Below are 12,163 nucleotides of genomic sequence, written 5' to 3' on the forward strand. Positions count from 1 at the left end.
GTCTCGCGTGCGCAGCCCGGGCTGAGAGTGGGAGATCTCCGCACACGGTCAACTAACTGTAAACCGCGCTTTGAATTGAACCGATTTGAACTGAAACCTCGCAAGTTTAAATACGGACCTGCCGACCGGACGTGTGATTGTACAACGTGGGTCAAGAATTAAGTGTATATTGAAGGTTTTCTCCGTTTAAACATTGGTTCAACGTTTCGCTCGCCGAGCGCAACAACTGCTCCCGGCCCCGTTGGATCACAGGCTGCTAGCGTCCGGAGCTTTTGAAGGACAAGTCCGGGGAAGAGGTACATTATAAAATACTTCGACATTCCGCTACAGGGGATTCTTCTTCTTCCAGAAAAGTTGGAGCTGGTGTCAAGGAGCCCTTCTTTGGTTCACTTTAGGTGAGTAGAGAGACGCTTTGCTTTAATTCCCCCCCACGCACCCCGTGATTATGTATTTACTGAAACACTCAAGTCTCCCAGACGAATGCGATAGATGTAGTTTGTGTGTGTGTTTTGGTCTGTGTGTGTGTGTGTGTGTGTGTGTGTGTGTGTGTCTGTGTGCCTACGTGCGTGCGTGTATGCGTGTGTGCGTGTGTGTGTGTGTGCGTGTGTTTTGTTTAGACCCCTCCACGCGCCTGGCGTCAATGTGTCTCAACGTCAGCTGGAGAGCTGCCTTGGAGACTGGCCACAGGCGGGCTGTCGGTGTAATGTTGCGGCGGTTTGCATGTTTGTTAGGCCGATGCATTGTGGTTGGCAGACAAACCGTTATCCACTGGCTGAATCTTCAAAACAATACATTAGAGATGTCGGAATATGTCATAGTCGTATCAAAAAGTGATTTTTTTTGTGAGCTTGTTTTGAGTGTGTTCTCGTGTTTTATTAGGACTGTATTATTATTCATTTATTCATTATGTCCCTGCATCATTACAGGCTCAATTCAAATTACGAAAGTGAATTGGTACGATTAATCTCATTTTGACATGTGGTAGCCTTTGTTGTCTGGATCCAGGAGTAAATAGAAGATGCTTTTGTAGAATATTATTATATGTGGTTCATTGCACAACAAGAGCCCTGTTCGAGATGAAACCCACACGCACGCACGCACGCACGCACGCACGCACGCACGCACAGCTCAGTAAGTTTGACACAAAACATTAACCGAGGGATGCCAAGTCCTTTAGACAGAGCCCAACGATGCTTGAAGGTTGGACGAATAGGTCAATAAAACCTCCAGCTTTTCCGATGACCTCATCGAGTCCAGGTGGCCATTTTCGCACCGTGCTGGTACACAGCGCGCTCACTAACCGCGCGACCTCATCGCACGGCAGGTGACCTCAAATAAAGCAGAGCAGCTCCAGTTTCCCTCCCAGTGGAACACACCTCTGGCCTCAAATGTGAGATTTTTCTCCACTGGGAAACAATCAGTTGCCGTAAAACCAAAGAACCAACGACGAATGAGAAATAACCTGAGCTGTACAGGAAGGACACATTTTTTGTCCTCCCCTCGTTGGTGCAGACAGGGCAGGGTCAATATAACCAGACGCCTTAGTAATACCAAAATACCTATATGGGATATGAATATACAATGTTATAGTGGGTCTACTGCACGTTTACAATCTAATTATCCAACATTACATTGGAGAGTATGTGCATTGCAGGGTTTGGAAAATCAAACCATCAAATGTATCGTTAGCCTATACATTAAGTGTCTTAATGTCCCTGCTTGTGTTTGTCTGGAGATGCACCAGGGCCCCAGGGAGAGAACAGCAGGGCTGTGATTGGTTTATTGTGAGGGGCATACAGCATCCCCTCCGTACTAATAAGTCATACTGCAAGCCATTATCACCATCACTATCAGGCTGGCTGGCGCTGAACAGGGGGGAGTGGGTTCTATAGCGCTGTTGGTCTGTGTTGGATGGCTGTGTGATGGCGGGGGGTGAGGGGTTTGGCAGGCTGGCTGCTGGTATTTGCCAATAGACAGAGAGGCAATAAAAAGCCATTCTCTGTGTCTCTGCGAGTCCCTCCCCTCGCCTGGCTGCTCTGCTGAGGCCGGGGCGTAGAGTGAGGAGGGAGCTGAGGGGTAGGAGACTAGTCCCCGTCCGTGAGCCCAGATCTTCTGCAGGAGCCCGGGATGAATGGAGCCCTGCCTAATGGACAGCTGGCTGTTGAATCTCTCTAGCGACTGTTGAGGACGGTTGGAGATTGACTTAGTGTGTGTGGATTTTTAGATATTGACTGTTGCCTCTGGGGTCGCCTCTGAAGTGTCTCCAATCGGTGGTTCGCATCCTCCGGGGAGGGGTGGATAACAGCTGGATTGCTTTTGTTAGTATGTGAGTATGTTGTGTTCCTTCCCATACCAATGGGGAATAGTTGCGTTGCACTAAGGTATAATGCTTGATTATGCATGAAGCTGATACGATATGAGCATATCGACCTGGCCCGCTCTAGGCCCGCTCTAGGTGGACTGGTTTTCTGAACCCAACCTAATCTATGGACTACATATCAAAGACAAAGGAACTGGTTTCTGCCTAGTATTACTTATGATGTTGTACTATTCCAAGGGTTTTCAGGCAAGGCGGGGAGACGGTCAGGTGGAAACACACACACACACACACACACACACACACAAACACACAGGGTAGACCGAGCGTGTGGTATTTAGGGGGGTTAAACGTTGGCCTTTCTCCTTTGTCCTCCAGCTATCTTATTGTCTGACTGGGAGCGTTGGCCGGTCATCCTTTATCTTTATGTTCCTCTGCTGGTCGTTGACTGTTGTTTGTTTGTGTGGGTGCCTTGGAATTTTAAGACAAGATAATGGTAGCTCTTGTACATTGTCTGGTCTCCTGTTGGTATTTCTGTGCAAGTGCACTAGTGCAGGATCTTCATTGAAGGATTTGTTAGTTGGTGAACAATTGACATCCATTCTATTCCAGAGGAGTCTATAGAAGCTCCCATTGCTGTCTCTTTGTTTTGTAAAACCAAAGTAAGTGCATACTTTCCTGGCAAGGTTGTTTCTCCATTAGTGCCAACAAAAAAACTAATCCAGAAGTTACAATTCTGTGAACATGCCACTGCGCATGCCCATGACTTACAGACTGAGACTTCTTGAATGTTGAATGTCCTGAGATCATGAGAACGGGGGTGAATTCTGGAATGCACTGAGTTTTTCATTGCTTCAACCAACAGGTTGCAATGGACTGGCTCAGTGTTGAAAAAGTAATAGCTTAGCATCTGTTACAATCAGTAAAAAAACACCCCCTCCTACTTACCATCACAACTTGTTGAATTGTTGATTTGCACTCAGAATTCATGAATATCACACAGCCTAAAATGCAGCCACCAACTCACAGAATTATAACGTACACCTCAGTCTCTAGGTCTTTGCGAATGTCAAGGGGGCTGTTAACACAGAATCAATATGCTTAAACTGAAAGAGTTGAATTTAAATCATGGGTGATATACTTCTCAACAGAGACAATGTCATCCTTTAACCTGGGCTCTTAACCTGAAGTGTTGAAGCCAGTTGCCAAACCAGCATGGCCCTCACCCACCATGTCTTCAAACCCTCACCAAACAGGGATGTTTTTAACATGAGATTTGAGCAGATTTAGGCTCTTGCGACAAAGCTGAAAGTTTAGACACACTATCCTCTTAAAAGGAATGCAGCCCATTAAAGCTGCAATTCACTCTTCTCCTTTGTGTTCCTTCAATTAATTAATCCTCTGGTCTGGAATGCTGGACCATTTCAAAGTACCTGGTCACATGCATGCAGTTAACTGACTGACAGACTGTTCAACTGATTGCTAGAGGCGCAATAGACATCCAACATGTTCTTAAGTGCAATACGTTATTATTATTATTATTATTATTATATTTCACACTGTGGGACTTAGCTTCAAGGCTTTTTGTTGCTCTGTTTAATTGCTTCTGCCATAATGGATGTCTTTCTGGCACTCCACCCTCACCTCTAATTAGCCCTCTCCCAGGGCCAGCCCAAGCCCTCCACTCCTATCCTCTGCTATCTGCTATCTCCAACCCCCCCACCTAACATATACCTTTGATGTTGTAATGAGTCACCCCAGCAATCTGTCTCCAACATTAAATCCTTATTTTTCCATTAGCCTATCAATTTCCCTTTGAAGCAACACTAGTTGTTTTATCTACTCACCTTATCCCCTAGTTTTGGTCTTTTTCTTTTTAGTTCCATAATCCCCCCCCCCCCAGAAACACGGACACACACACACAAACGCACACGCACAAGTACGCACACACACACACACACACACACACACACACACACACACACACACACACACACACACATACACACACACACACACACACACACACACACACACACACACACACACACACACACACACACACACACACACAATCCCCACTGTATAATGAATGCATGCAAACGATGAATGTTTTCTAAATACATTGCTGTGGGTTGTTGTTACTGTAATCATCTAATGCTGCTGGGCCAACTAGCAGCACAAGGGTTGAATCCTGTTTAGTCTCATTAAGCTGTTTTTTTTTAAGCTTATTATTCGTGTCTTACCACAATCCTACATTCCAAAGGAACTTTATACCCCCCAAAAAAGCTAATTTCTGGAAAGATATAGACACTTTAAGCCAGCAAGATATTTGGTTCCTTTCTAAGATATTTCTTTCTCTTCATTCTCCCTCTGTATTTCACCTCATGCACACCTCTCTGTACCGCTGGGGAAGGAGCGGGCGTGCACCATCATACAGTTCCTCACGTGCTACAGCATGGCACTATTAATGACTTTCTGCTCCGGGGGCAAACTGGAGCTAGGAAAGAAGGCTCTGAAATGTTGCTGTAAAAATACATTTTAAACAAAACCTTACTTTGCATCAAAGCGCACCTGGAAATAACTTGCTGAGGTCTGTGTTGAAATGACACGATGGAAGTGTTGAGTGGGCTTGGCACAGGGTTTTAGTTGGGAAGGCCTATATTAGCCCTAGGATGCCTGCATGGGACATATCATTTCACTGGTTTGCCAGTTAAACAGTGTGTGTGTGTGTGTGTGTGTGTGTGTGTGTGTGTGTGTGTGCCTGTGCGTGTGTGTGTGCGTGTGTGTTGGCATAAAGTTTCACAGCCTGAACATTTAATGATCAGAACATATTGCGGGCCATGTCAACTGGGGGTTTCAGCTGGTTTTCGGTGTGAGTCCAGCCCTCTGAACTGGCCTGGCGGGGCAGGCTCACGTTTTGATGACATGTTATGTGGGCATCCCGTTATGGGGGGATTAAAACATCTCAGAAGAAGATACAGACTCGCAGCTGGATAGGTATCCCAATACCCTCCGGTTAAAAACGGTACGGTACGGTTTTATTACTGGGTGTACTTTAAGAATGAAATTGTTTAAGGACATATTTCCTGTGATTTGGGTTGATGTGCGACAGCGCTCTGTTTTTACATTCTGGAAAGTGCAGGCATAGTGGCCGTGCCAGCTGTTTATTTTTCACTCATATGCACACTATCTTTAATGGGAGAATGAGAAGCATGGCTGCCAATTTACCCTATAAAGACAGTGCCCATAGGCTCCGTCTGAACTCCTGGTATTGAAAGTTGATATGACTGCGCTTGTTCCTTGCTATAATCTAATAATTCCTGGTGGGTAAACAGATTGTCTGCAGAAATCTCTTATTAATCTAGTTATTAATTGTCATAAACCGACCAACAAGAAAACAACAGCACATCTATTACTATTTTATTGCGTATGTGAATAGTAACAAAAATTAATAACATGAGCTGTAATTCTGGCACTTCATGTCGATGAATCTCAAACCCAATATTATTAGTCTGCACACCACAGTGTGCACCGTATGGCCCTTTCCACCGACAGTACCAGCTCAACTCGTTTCGATTAAGCCCGCCTTTTCTTGCGTTTCGATCACCAAAATGAGGTACCTGGTACTTGGTACCTGGTACTTTTTTAGTCTCACCTCCGTCGAAGGTTCCAAGAGAGCTGCTCTAATACTTTTGTGTGACGTAAAAAGGCTGTTGGCCACTGATCAGCTAGAGAGTGACGCCACTGGATGAGTTCTTGATGAACGCGACGTCCGAGCCTGACACCTGACACACGGCATCTTTCATCAGCGTTCAGTCAACATTAGTGATTGATTATTGAACATGGCAGGATCAACGCGCAAGAACACGACGTTGACCGTGACAGAGGTGGCGACGCTCCTGTGTGTAGCCCTGTCTGTTTATGTTTCGCGTGGATAATTACGTGACTGCAGTTTCCCGCATGCTTGCTATGACGACCTGCCAATGTTGAAGAGGCACTTTATTCTAGATGGAAACACGACATGCCTGGAAACAAACCAAGTCGTGCCACGCTAAGTTGTGGCGAGTTCAGCTGGTACTGTTGGTGGAAGACCTCAATACACCTCTTTAGAGGTTTTCATTTCTTTGAATGGAATCGTTTAGGTATCGGTATCAAGATATTTAGGCAGATATTGTATCAAAGTCATTATTTTGGTCTTGTGACAGCTGAGCTGTAGTGCAGACACTGCCCAGAGAAAATGTCTTGGACTACTCTGTTCTTTTCACTTTCTCCTCCAATGTATTTCTGTGTGCACAAACATGCTGCTCACAGGAATCGGGCATTGTAAACTTACACAAAGTGTTGTAAACAATGCACATAGTGCTGGGTGTATTTTTCGGTCTAATTTGTACATTTGCATTTGTACTTTTAGCCTCATTTGTGAAAAGACTGAACCGAAAAAGCACAACTTTTTAGTTTGTTTAGAGAATTGAAAGAAATCTAGGTTTAAAATGAAGAGTTACGCTATTTTTAGGTGGTTTCGCCCAGCCCTAGATGCTGGCATCTTTGCTTGCATTGGAAGAGTGGTATCAATGTGCATGGCTAGCGAAAGCATCCCAGCACTCAAAGTTCACTCCCCATTATTGTTAAGAAATCAATGTCGCTGCCGGGCGCATATTTTAAGTGTGTTAGTCAAACTAGACTGATCCTGTTGTGTTAAACATATTGCCTCTGGTTCCTTAACCCAGCATGCTGTCTTTAATCAGAAACAGAACCGGAATCATGCTGGCTGTTTTGTTCTGTATAAAAAAGCATAACCGACATAATGACGGATCGTCTTTATGGCAGTATTGCGGGATCTCTGTATAATAGGGACTTGTGTGTGTGTTCTGTTTATCTGTTGCATGTGTCTGACCAAAAACGTCTCACAACTGAAGACTCTCTGTTCCTCTGCTTTCATTATACATCACAAATGAGCAGGAGGTATGAGTAAGCTTTACTCACACTAACGCGATGTGCTGAGTACCACCAAATGTGGACCAGTTTGCCCGGATCGCTGCCTTTCTTTTTCTCTTTTCCTTTTTTCAAACTTTTCCACTTTTCACCTTCTCCGGGTTCAAGAGTTGACCTACTGGATAAGTCATTCCCAAACTTGTCATCTAACACTCTTTTATCGTCCACCTCTAGCAAGTGGATGGAAATGTAGTCGCCAAACGCCAAGCGCTTTTTCTGTTCTTCCATCACGGGACCTCCCGCTGTTTTTGTGTGACCGTTTCCCTCCCGCCCTCTGGGTCTCCCTCAGGTGGCACTTCAAAAAAAAAGTTTTCTCTCTGTCCATTGTGAGACTAGCACTGGGCTGTCATGTCCCCCCCCCCCCCCCCCCCCCCCCCCCTTGTACCTTCTCCCTGTCTATTCCATCCTCTACCTCGCCGGTGTGGTGGTAGGACTCTAATGTGGCGGTGTGAGAGAGAGAGAGATGGTGCAAATTGAATTATGGGAATTGGGCGTCTGCAGCCTGACGGTCACATCACCATTCTAAAACTACTCCCTGAAGGCCACTTGCTGTCGTCAAACTAGCAAAGGCAACAGAAAAAGCATCCTCGACGTGTGCACATTCCACTGCTTCTCTGTCACATTAGCATGCAAATGCTAGTCCGGAGAAACGCTGCTTCAGGCAGAATATTGCAGGAGGAAAAAGGGAAGAGATTTAGTTTCACAGTTCTCGGGGTCAGTATATTCTCTCAAGAGTGTCTACTCCCTTAAAGGCCACAGAACACTCTCTCAGGCTCACTGTCGGTGGGGAGTCACACAGCCACCTCGTTAACTTCACTCACTGGAGCGGCAGCTGGTGTCCGCTCCATCCAAAAACCGGTTAAACGGAAAGAAAGTCAGTGTAAGAGAGAGAGGGAAAGTGGGAGCCAGTTCTGAGGCCCTCTCCCTCCTACCTGTGCTGACACGTAGAATCCTTTTGACGATGCAAAGAAAGCCAGGGAACATGAGAGAGTTCAGCGAGAGCCTCAGTTCCCAGGGGGCCAAAACCAGTTTCCCAACGCACGCTGTAGGGTGAGTAGTGTGTGGGAATGATCTTGAAGCCACTCGTTCACTTTCTCACACTCATCCATATGTACGCCCTCTTTATTACCGGCGTCTCTAAACGTGTGAGAAAGTGCTGCAGGACTATATGGCTAAACTGAAGATAATGCCATTGGCATAAACAGCATGTTTCTGCAAAGGCAAGACCTAATTTTCCAATGTTATTTGAAATAATGAATTAGAAATAATTATATGTATGATTATATAATTATATAATTATATGTCTACTATTGAGTAATGACTTTGATTATTCTGGATTATCCTGTCTATTTTGGGGCTGTAAAATAGTTCTTAGTGCAATTATAGGGATTATAGCGAGACTGATGAATAAACACACATGAATATATGCGTGTGTTATATAAATTAGATGCATTACGAGACGTCGCTTGTACAACAACATGGGTGAACTATAAAGAAAAGCAATAAGCAGACAAAACAGGCGTGAGTGTGCAGTGTATTGTTTCCGCGGTGTTTGGCTTTCTTTGAGGCCCACACCTCATTCTCTGGGGTCCAACCTGTGCTAATCACTCACCATTTGTCTCAGTCTGGCCCGCATGCACACTGAAGAATGCTGCAGCTGATGTGGGTGACGGTGGTGGGTGGGAGCAGGGGAAATGCAACACTTTGTTTTCAAGTTTGAGGGCAAACTCAGAATTGAGAGAAAATTGTGAATGTGTCACACATTCACACAATTTGTCAAGTCAGGATTTAGTTCAAGCATGCCTAAACTGCATGATATTAAACATGGCATTATTATAAGCACATTTTGCCCACTTTGGCCCGCACTCAAGGAGCTTTATGTAAACGTGAGTTTTTGTTGCCTGTGAACCAGATTTGGCAGAAGTTGCAGGGGTTTGCATCTCGCTTATAATTTTGACACTTTGTGGACCAGGCAATTATAAATGCTTGTTGATTCCATTTGTCTTCTCACAGAGAGCGGGTAGTTTGTCCTATTATGAGTCACTCCATGCAGCATAGCCAAGTTATTACTGGAATCACCTTCTCTCTCTTTCCACCCCGCCTGCTCTCTGCCCTCCTCCTCCAACAACCATCCATCTCCATCTACAGTTAATTTTATAAAACCCCTCAAACATCCGTCAACAGATGTAGTAACTTTCTCCTGCTGCTCGTCATCGCTCCTTAATGTCTTGTACTTGTGCTGCTCCATTGCCGCTGTGTTCTCCTCAGTACGTTGGTACGTAGGTGACTCATCCACCCTCCTCCTCCTCCTCCTCCACCCCCTGCCCCATGCTGGGGGTCATCACAACTCTTGGGGCTACAAATGGCATCCATCATAATGTCAATCATAAAACTCGGAAAATATATATTCAGTACATTTTTAATGTTCAGACCTCGCCTGTTTTCTAAGCCACTTTATGCACATAAACTTCATGCAGACTTCTATTAAAGAAGAGTTACGATAGTGTGTAAGGATTTTAAGTACTCCAATCTACTAGTCAAAAATGTCTAAAGCAAAAAAAAAAACAGCAATCTAACAAAAAAAATATTTGTACAAGGTGAGACTCGAGCATCCCTTATTAGAATGAATACAACGATTCTCAAGAAACAGAAATAAATTCACAGACATAGTGGCACGAAATACACTTTGGTTCATCGTAATCAGTTACAGTCCTTGGTTGTGAACTCAATGCCATTCCACATTGATGACGAACTATTTTGGACAAAAGAGGATCACCGTCTGAGTAGACCAGTTGTACGATGCCAAGCCATTTAATCCGTAAAAATGTGACTTGCTTTGTGTGTTTTATTCTTAATTTCAAAGGCTGCCTCCACATGATATGCATTACACATCATTGCTCATTGTCTCGTTTGTTTCTCGTGTGTACTCATCATGGCAGCACTATTTGCTCTGTGACTAAAGGGAATGGGGCACTGCATTTTAAACATCAAATTACATTTAATTAGAGGCAAGGTGTTCTTCCTGCCAGCACTTTTATTGCTTACCTTTCAGCAGAGCCATTAAGCATTTTGCATTTGATAGCCGATGCCATCTCGGCCTTAAAAAGTTTTCAGGCAAAACTAGACTGGAATAATAAGAACAGTAGTGCCAACTCTCTCACCCCTTTCCTCCAAAACAAAGAGAACCCCCTCATTCTCCCCCACTTCTCTGAGTCCATGGTTGATTTACATGGCAGGCTTATTTAGGATTTCACACATTACATAATGATGTATATCAGCAAATGATTTGTTGCAGAGTTGCCAATTTTAATTTAAACTGTCCAAGGACTGAGTACAGTCTTCCAAATAAATAGAAAGAATAACAAATGTTAATGTTCATAGTGATTTGATGCCAACGTTATGGGCGTCTCGATAAAGCCTGCCATGCGGGCCGCTGCCAAGGATGTCCTGCCAGTGGTTCACTGCGCCAATGTAATTACGGAGCGTCTGGCATTCAATGTCCCCAATGCAATGATGACAAACTTCTTAAATTTCATCCCCTCCGCTCTTTGTCACTCTGTCTCTCTCTCTGATTCCCACATAATCTTGTGCTTGTTCGCCCCTCGCTGTCATCTCCGGCCGGTTGTGCAAAACACTCAGCAGACTTCTGTTCGTATTTTCGCTAGGCCCGGGGAACACATCACGAACACACACACACACACACACACACACACACACACACACACACACACACACACACACACACACACAGATCTGTTCAGCACCACTCGATTCTCAACAACAATGTTTGATGGCCTTCTGCTTTATATATTTACCAGCGGTTGGCATTTAGATGACCTTGGGATTGTTTTGTGTTATGGGGACATAAGACCTTTTAATGTCTTCACGTTTTGTCGTTTCATCTTTTAATTTATAACCTCCCGACCCTACCTATCTCTTGGTTTGGCATTATCATTCACTCTGTCTTGAAAACTTGCAGCATACCTGTGTGTTGGATAGACTCTGTCTCTCAGTGATGACAGCTGCACTGGCTGGCTATCCCTGAAATCGCCTCTGTTCCCTTTCCCCAGCCAACAACACATTATCTCTCCCTCTCTCTCTCTCTCTCTCTCTCTCTCTCTCTCTCTCTCTCTCTCTCAAATCTTCCCGTCTCCTGATTTTCCTTTGGGTCTCCCACCATTGCCACCACACCCCCACTCCACTCCTGTGTCACTACAGCTGTGGGTCAGCTGTTGGTCTACAGCAGCCTGGTCAGGGATGAAGACGCAAGAGAGAGAGAGTCTATTGGGAGCTCAGACCAATTTCTCGCTCTCTATTACTCCCCGCGCCTCTTCCTCCCTCTCGCCTTCTCTCTCCCCTCACTCTTTCTGGCAGTTGTCATCATGTGCTCCTTTTGTCCAGCTCTTTGCCCTCCATTAACACTCTCCCACAGACACAACATGTAGCAGGAATAGTGTTTGGGCTAACCGACTGGTTTGTTGATTGCATTAGCATGAGTCTGGTCGGCCACTGTTTAATACAAACTGTTTAATTCTGAACAAATGATGTCTGGAACCTGATAAGGTGAGGAGTCGTGACCTCATCTAACACATGGAGTACCTCCAAGAAGAAGAAACTGAGCTGAATTAGAATAATGTGGTTATACAAAGCCAGGTGCATTGTACTAAACCAACACTCATTCTGTTCACTCTCCTTCTCCATCTATGCCTTGCATTAATTTTATTTATCATCCCAACAAAAAGCAGGGAATCAAAATTAGCCTCAATCTTTCGCCTCTGCATTCAGGAGGACATATGCCTAAAATCCCAAATACAAAAGCACAGTCATTGACGTAAACATGACGAGCTAATC

The 12,163-nt window shown here is 44.7% G+C and overlaps 1 protein-coding gene across 2 annotated transcripts in view; it reads left to right on the top strand.

Moving 5' to 3' along the window:
* Positions 1-12,163, top strand: part of ddr1 (discoidin domain receptor tyrosine kinase 1) — a 39,979-nt gene continuing 27,816 nt past the window's right edge. For both annotated transcript variants that reach the window (XM_079755828.1, XM_079755829.1), the window contains exon 1: positions 1-395. The gene's annotated coding sequence lies outside the window, so the exon portion shown is untranslated. The remainder of the gene's footprint in view (positions 396-12,163) is intronic.

The sequence above is a fragment of the Pollachius pollachius genome, assembly GCF_949987615.1.
Source record: "Pollachius pollachius genome assembly, chromosome: 1".
Classification (NCBI taxonomy): Eukaryota; Metazoa; Chordata; class Actinopteri; order Gadiformes; family Gadidae; genus Pollachius; species Pollachius pollachius.